The sequence below is a fragment of the Piliocolobus tephrosceles genome, chromosome 7 (genome assembly GCF_002776525.5).
Source record: "Piliocolobus tephrosceles isolate RC106 chromosome 7, ASM277652v3, whole genome shotgun sequence".
NCBI classification, from domain to species: Eukaryota; Metazoa; Chordata; class Mammalia; order Primates; family Cercopithecidae; genus Piliocolobus; species Piliocolobus tephrosceles.
Genome location: NC_045440.1, coordinates 34,622,377 through 34,628,929, shown reverse-complemented (window position 1 = coordinate 34,628,929; position 6,553 = coordinate 34,622,377). Strand labels below are relative to the sequence as shown.

Below are 6,553 nucleotides of genomic sequence, written 5' to 3'. Positions count from 1 at the left end.
TTTGGGGAAGGTACCCCAGACTTTAGTTTTTGCTTTGTTTTGTTTTGTTTTTTGACTGAGACAGAGTTTCACTCTTGTTGCCTAGGCTGAAGTGCGGTGGTGCAATCTTGATCTTGGCTCACTGCAACCTCCACCTCCGGGGTTCAAGCGATTCTTTTGCCTCAGCCTCCCGAGTAGCTGGGATTACAGGCGCGAGCCACCACGCCTGGCTAGTTTTGTATTTTTAATAGAGACGGATTTCGCCATGTTGGCCAGGCTGGTCTTGAAGGCTCACGCCTGTAATCCCAGCATTTTGGGAGCCCGAGGCAGAGTATTGAGTATTTTTAAAGATGTGCTGGCTTTGGCAGAGCATACACTAAAACTGGAACAATACAGAGAAGATTTGCATAACTGCTGCTCAAGGATGACATGCAAGCCTTCCATATAATTTATTTTTATTTTTACTTATTTATTTCTTTACGTATTTATTTATTTATTTATTTTGAGACCGAGTCTCCCTCTGTCCCCCAGGCTGCAGTGCAGTGGCGCCATCTCAGCTCACTGCAAACTCTGCCTCCCGGATTCACGCCATTCTCCTGCTTCAGTCTCTCCGAGTAGCTGGGACTACAGGCTCCCACCATGCCCGGCTAATTTTTTTTCTTTTCTTTTCTTTTTTTTTTTTTTTTAAGTAGAGACGGGTTTCACTGTGGTCTCAATCTCCTGACTTAGTGATCCACCCACCTCGGCCTCCCAAAGTGCTGGAATTACAAGCGTGAGCCACCGCGCCTGGCCCATATAATTTAAATAATAATAATAATAATAATAAAGATGCTCAAATGATTCTGATGTGCAGTAAAGTTTAGGAGCCACGGGATTATAGAAAAATAAAAGTTAAGAGATCATCCAAATGTCATTCAATGTTGAGAACAGCATTCACATTTTGACAGGATGGATACAAGTACAGGTTCCTATTTTTTATTTTGAAATCTTTGGGGATGGATATGTTTTATTATGTGGCTTTCTTTGTAACTAGAGTCACAATGTCACCATTTTGGGAAAGTAGTGTAAAGGTTAAATTTAGTTAACTTTCAGCCTCCAAAATAATGTTTCAACAACTGATTTTTAATTATGTAACAATTTATTTTTCTCCTCCAAATTAAACCATTGTTGTGAAAGAATCACATTTTTTAGAAATTTCCCCAATTAGTGTTTTAGCTACTTACAAGCAAAGGATGTTATTCTGTAATGTATTCAGATTCTTTTCATATTTTAGACATTACATAGACCAGAACAAACCAAATTGTGGAGATGGAGCACTCTGACTCTGTAACCATCAAGCACTAATATTTCTGGAGGAAATACTTCGCGCTAAGTGAGATCATTGAAACTGTAGATCATCTCACCTCAACTGATACCAGATTTTGACACCAAATATATTTTTTCATTGGTTTGTAAAACCACTGTTGCTCACAGAGCTTTTAGGATTTTGTTATTGTGGATGAAGGCATATGGACCTATAAACTAAGTCAAACCATCATTAATCCAAATCAGAAGGTAAAGCAAGACTCCATTCACTGTAGCAGCCCCTACAATGCTGACAGTGATGAGACAGAGGGAATCCCACCACCTTCTCATCACAGTCTCAATTCCTTATCTGTAGGAACAATTCTTTTTTTTTTTTTTTAATCATTTTAGTTTACACTCTTTTAATCTCTTAGTCCCCAAAAAATAAACATTCTAAAGTGTAAGCAATAGAAATAATATAAACTCTACAGAAACAGACATAAATTAGTTTCTAGACTTGGTGGAGGTCCTTTTGTTGAACACTATACTCCATCGAGAACAGCGATCATCTTGAAGGAAGAAGAAATCTTTGGCCTGTTTCGCCTTGTCTTCAACACTGCACAACACACATCTTTCAAATTCAGCTTCTTCTCCAACTGCACTAAAAAGGCAAGGATTAGTCTGTTTTAGGAGCCTGTATCCAGTTCTGTGAGAGCTTTGTCCATTTAGAACAAGCCTTTAACTTGTTCTGTTTCAGTATCAAAATCTATGTCACAAAAGCAGGGCCGAGTGAGCAGTTCTGGCATGCTGTTCATCATTCCCATCAAAGGGTACATGAACCCACTGCTATTCTTATACAGGAGCTAACAAGTTTTCTAATGGCTGAATGTGTGTGTGTGTGTGTGTGTTCATACACACATAATACATATATCATACACACACATGCATGTGTATAATTAAAATGCCAACCCATTGGGACCTACGCCTTCAGAAAATTAAGCAGCCACAACCCATAAAAATAAATAATCATCATGGTCTGTACCCCTTAAGGCTGTCAAATAGAAAATTTACAGTCATTGGTAATAACCCATCATTTAGTATCTATAAACCACAGTTGTGGTTCAACAGCTCATGGCTCTAGAAGCCAGTCATATCACATCCAAAATAGAGCATGCTGAGTCAGTTATTGGAAACAGCCTATTGACTTTCTGTCCTCTGGTGGAGTTGATTACTGGTATTAATCAGATGAGGAGGAAACTCATGGATTTTTACTGGGGTAAGATATGGATCGTCAATTAGAACAGGACCAAACCAAGGACTGAAGCTTTTACTCTAGAGGCGTCTAAAGAAAACATAGCTTCATAGCATGGGGTGGAAGATCCATGCTGATTATACAGTTTTGGTGCTAGGCAGCCAGAGGATAGCACCTCGTAAGTAGTCTCTACAGGGATCTGATAGGATAATTATATGAAAAGAACATGAAGTTAGAAGAGGCATCCTTGTGGACAAAGTTCCCAAGGCTTCCTTTAGTAACTCACTGAGAAATAATTAGCTTCATTCAATGATCTGTGTGTTTCCTCCACCCACTCACTCAGGGGCACCAAACCCAAGAATCAGGGGGAGAAGCAGGCCTCTCATTCTAGTATTGTCCCAAATAGCCAAGCACAGATTTTTATCACAGTGAGAGAACTTGCAAGGATAAGAACTACTGACTCCATTTGAAAACCATAGGTAGGTCTTCAGAGCTGCTCAAAATAATCCTTTACTTGTTGCTATTCACCTTTATTCATTATGAATAATAATGAATGTCTTTGTAAATTATCCCAAAACATAATTTTTCCCATAATAATGGTATGAATGTCATGATTATTCTGAAGTCTTCTATCCCACCTCTCTCATGAAATAGGCCTGGTTGACTAAACAAAACAAGTCTATCATACTTCGTTTCCCTCCGCTTCCTTTCCCACATTTACAAATTGATTGGCATCCACACCCACTTTCCTGTTTCCTTCTTTCTTGTTCCTAGTCTAATTGTCCCATTTTTGCTACCAGCAGCAGAATGCAGGGACCTCTCTCCTGTATTTTCTGTATTCCCCCTCCCAAGTAGAGCTCTTTTACCTGTAAACATGCTCATACATTTACCATCTGAAAAACAACAGCAAAAAGTGAAATAACCTTAAGTTTGTCATAGCTTCACCTTCCTTGTTTTTATAGCCTAACTTTCTTGAAAGGGGTGAATGAGTGGCGAGAAAATGAAGTTAGTTAACTTAGCTTCCCTTCCCACTAGTGCATAGAAATTGTTCTGGCTGGGGTCAATTATCCTAGCAGCAGAAATTCAATAGACACCTTTGAGTCACCTCCTACTTCACCTCTCTGCAACACTCTTCATTCATCCTGAACTAGAATTGGCTTTTTGTGACACCACTGTCTCTGGGTTTTCTCCATGTCTCTAGCCATTTATTCTGTTTTCTTTATAAGCACTTCATCTTCAACCTTCCAATTAAATTATAATGATCCCATGGTTCTGTCAATGATTTCAATTACATCTTTAATATCACTCAAAGTTCCATCCTCTTCTCTCGAGTACCATGGACATTAACTTAATTTAGAACTTCATCATTTCTATTTTGGATTCATCAACAGCTTCCTAACTGCTCCTCCCATCGTTCTCCTGGTCTTGCTTCACTTACCAGCCCTTTGATGGCAAATACCTGTCACATGATCTGCATGTCTCTACTACTGTACCCTTGAAAAACCAGTTATTCTTAACAATAGGGAAAAATCTTATTTCCTTAGAAGCTGAATCTTTCCTTGACTTGTATTTCCATCGATTCCTCAATACACCTCACATTTTCTAGACACTGCCTGGTGAAGTCAAATGCATTCTTTTTGGAAGTGATACAATTACAGCACACAGGTTTTTGGAAGTTCTTCCTGGGATAACAGTCATACCTGGATACATAATTAAGGTTTTTTTTTTTCTACATTAGCATGAACATAGCCTCAGAATCCTCTTCAACACAGTGCCAGTTTATGTAGTTTGAACACTAGTTGAAACTAATTGTCATTCTTGCTTCGAATATCCTCTACTCTGCTGCACTGTGGTCCTTCTAAAACAAACAATACAATGTGATCCCAATGCCATGGCTGACAATGCTTCAATTGTTCTCTTTTGCCTACAGGATTCGGTCTGACTTTATTCTGACCCGGAAGTTCCCCAGGACCTGGTCTTGCCTGTCTCAGCAGTCTTCCCTCCAGCACTCTCAGGCTTTCCAGGTCTAAGCTGTGGCTTTCACAAACTACTTACTATTACCAAAGACTGCATGTGCTCTTTTGTTTCCATAAGATGTATAAGGGTTCTATCTATGAGAATCAATGAGGTCAACAACAAAATGAGCATTTAAATAGGAGACAAAAGATCCTAGGAAGAACCTTAGCAGAAACCTATGCCATCATGCATCACTTAAGAACAGGCTATGTTGTGAGAAATGTTCCATTACACAATTTTGTCGTTATGTGAACATCATAGCATGAACTTACACAAAGCTAGATGGTGTAGCCTACTACACACCTATGCTATATGGTACAGCCTATTATTCCTGGGCCACAAACCTTTACAGCATGTTACTCTACTGAATACTGTAGGCAATAGTAACACAATGGTAAGTATTAGTGTATGTAAATATATCTAAACATAGAAAAGGTGCAGTAAAAACATAGTATTATAATCTTATGGGACTGCCCTTGTATATGTGGTCACTTAGTCACTGATTGAAACATTGTTATGCATTGCATAACCATACTAAGGATAAAAAAAAGGAAGAAAGCCAGATAAAGAGTGGGAAAGTAAAAGAAACTTGTCAGAAAAACTAATAGAGAAAAGTGTTACGGCAATCAATGGAAGAGAAAAATAAAAAGATGGATGTGAGTGAGTGTGTGTGTGTGTGTGTGTCTTGTGTCAGCCTGCACTGAAAGTGCTGAGGAAAGGGTAGTGATTAAGAAAGAAAATAGATATATGACCAAAAAGATGTCCAATAATTTCAAATATTGCAGAATAGAGCAAAGTAAATGAGAACCAAGTAGAAGCTATTCAATATGGTGTCTAGACTGACTTAACCTGAAGTAGGTGTTTCGGCTGAGAAGTTGGGGGAAATCAGATCACAAAGCGTTAGGGACTGAGTAAGTAGTGAGGAAGTGACACAGAGTGGAGGAAACATGCTCTCCTTTCCCACTGGTCAGTGAGTTTCCTGGAGGCAGAGACTAGCATCTAGTACAGCATTTGTGCAGAGATTTCTTTGATAAGTAAGATTTATAAAATATCCAGCTCTGTACAGCCTGAAAGCCAAGACCTGATCATTGTCATGAAAATGACAATATGAATACCTTTGATTGACATGTATCAAAGCTTGCCATGGGAACCAGGTAGATCTCCTTTGCTCCAAAGGGTGGTCCATTTTTATAGTGAAGCCATCAGACTTCAACATCAATGCCCTTTTGCTTGAAAGCAATTTGATACACTTGAATAATCTAAGTAGAGATTGCATAATCTCTGTTGGAGAATTATGTGAATGAAAGAGTGTTTAAGTTAGTTATCTTCTCCATTTTTATGCTTTTCCTTTGTGATACTCTATAGGCAGTGTAGCCCTTGTCTCATTTTTGACCATCATCCCTCTAAAAGCTGATCTATGTTGCTTCACAGTTTCAATTATACCATGTGTCAATTGTTCTTCCCTTTTTGTTTGTACAGTGCTAAACCTCGTTACTTTTCACCTGGATTGATTTAACAGCCTTTTTGAAGCTAACAATGTCTTGATTATTTTTTATTTTTGAATTCCTTTATAGGTAATTTTCTTGCTAAAAATCAAATGAAAGACATTTTTAAAAATTTCTTTAAGTTGTTCCCTATTACCATCCAAAAATCTTAAACTGATTATCAACATTCACTAATCTGTCATTCATTTTCAATTGTATCTCCAGTTACTTCTGTATGTAGCCTACCCCCAACCAAATCCATCAGTCCCATTCTTACCAGAGTCTTTCTCTCTAACTTGTTCACACAGTTCTCACTTCTTTTCCTCTCTTTGGGGTATATCTAAATGTTCTTTTCTTCATTTTGTGGGCAAGGAATTGCACTCTGTGGAGTCATTCTTAGTCTTCCCCATCTATAATTTACTTTCCTCATCTGTAAATGTTCACAGCCCTCTGTGCCTTTCTGGCAAGATGTATCATATTCCCCCTTATGTTATAGCTATTTGCATGTATCTTATTTCTTCTCCTAGATCTTCACATA

General features: G+C 38.4%; 1 non-coding gene across 1 annotated transcript; it reads left to right on the top strand.

Moving 5' to 3' along the window:
• The first annotated feature begins 333 nt into the window (after positions 1-333).
• Positions 334-438, top strand: LOC111544208. The gene has a single exon (XR_002732070.1). It is a non-coding gene; the product is annotated as a U6 spliceosomal RNA (small nuclear RNA).
• The last annotated feature ends 6,115 nt before the right edge of the window (positions 439-6,553 follow it).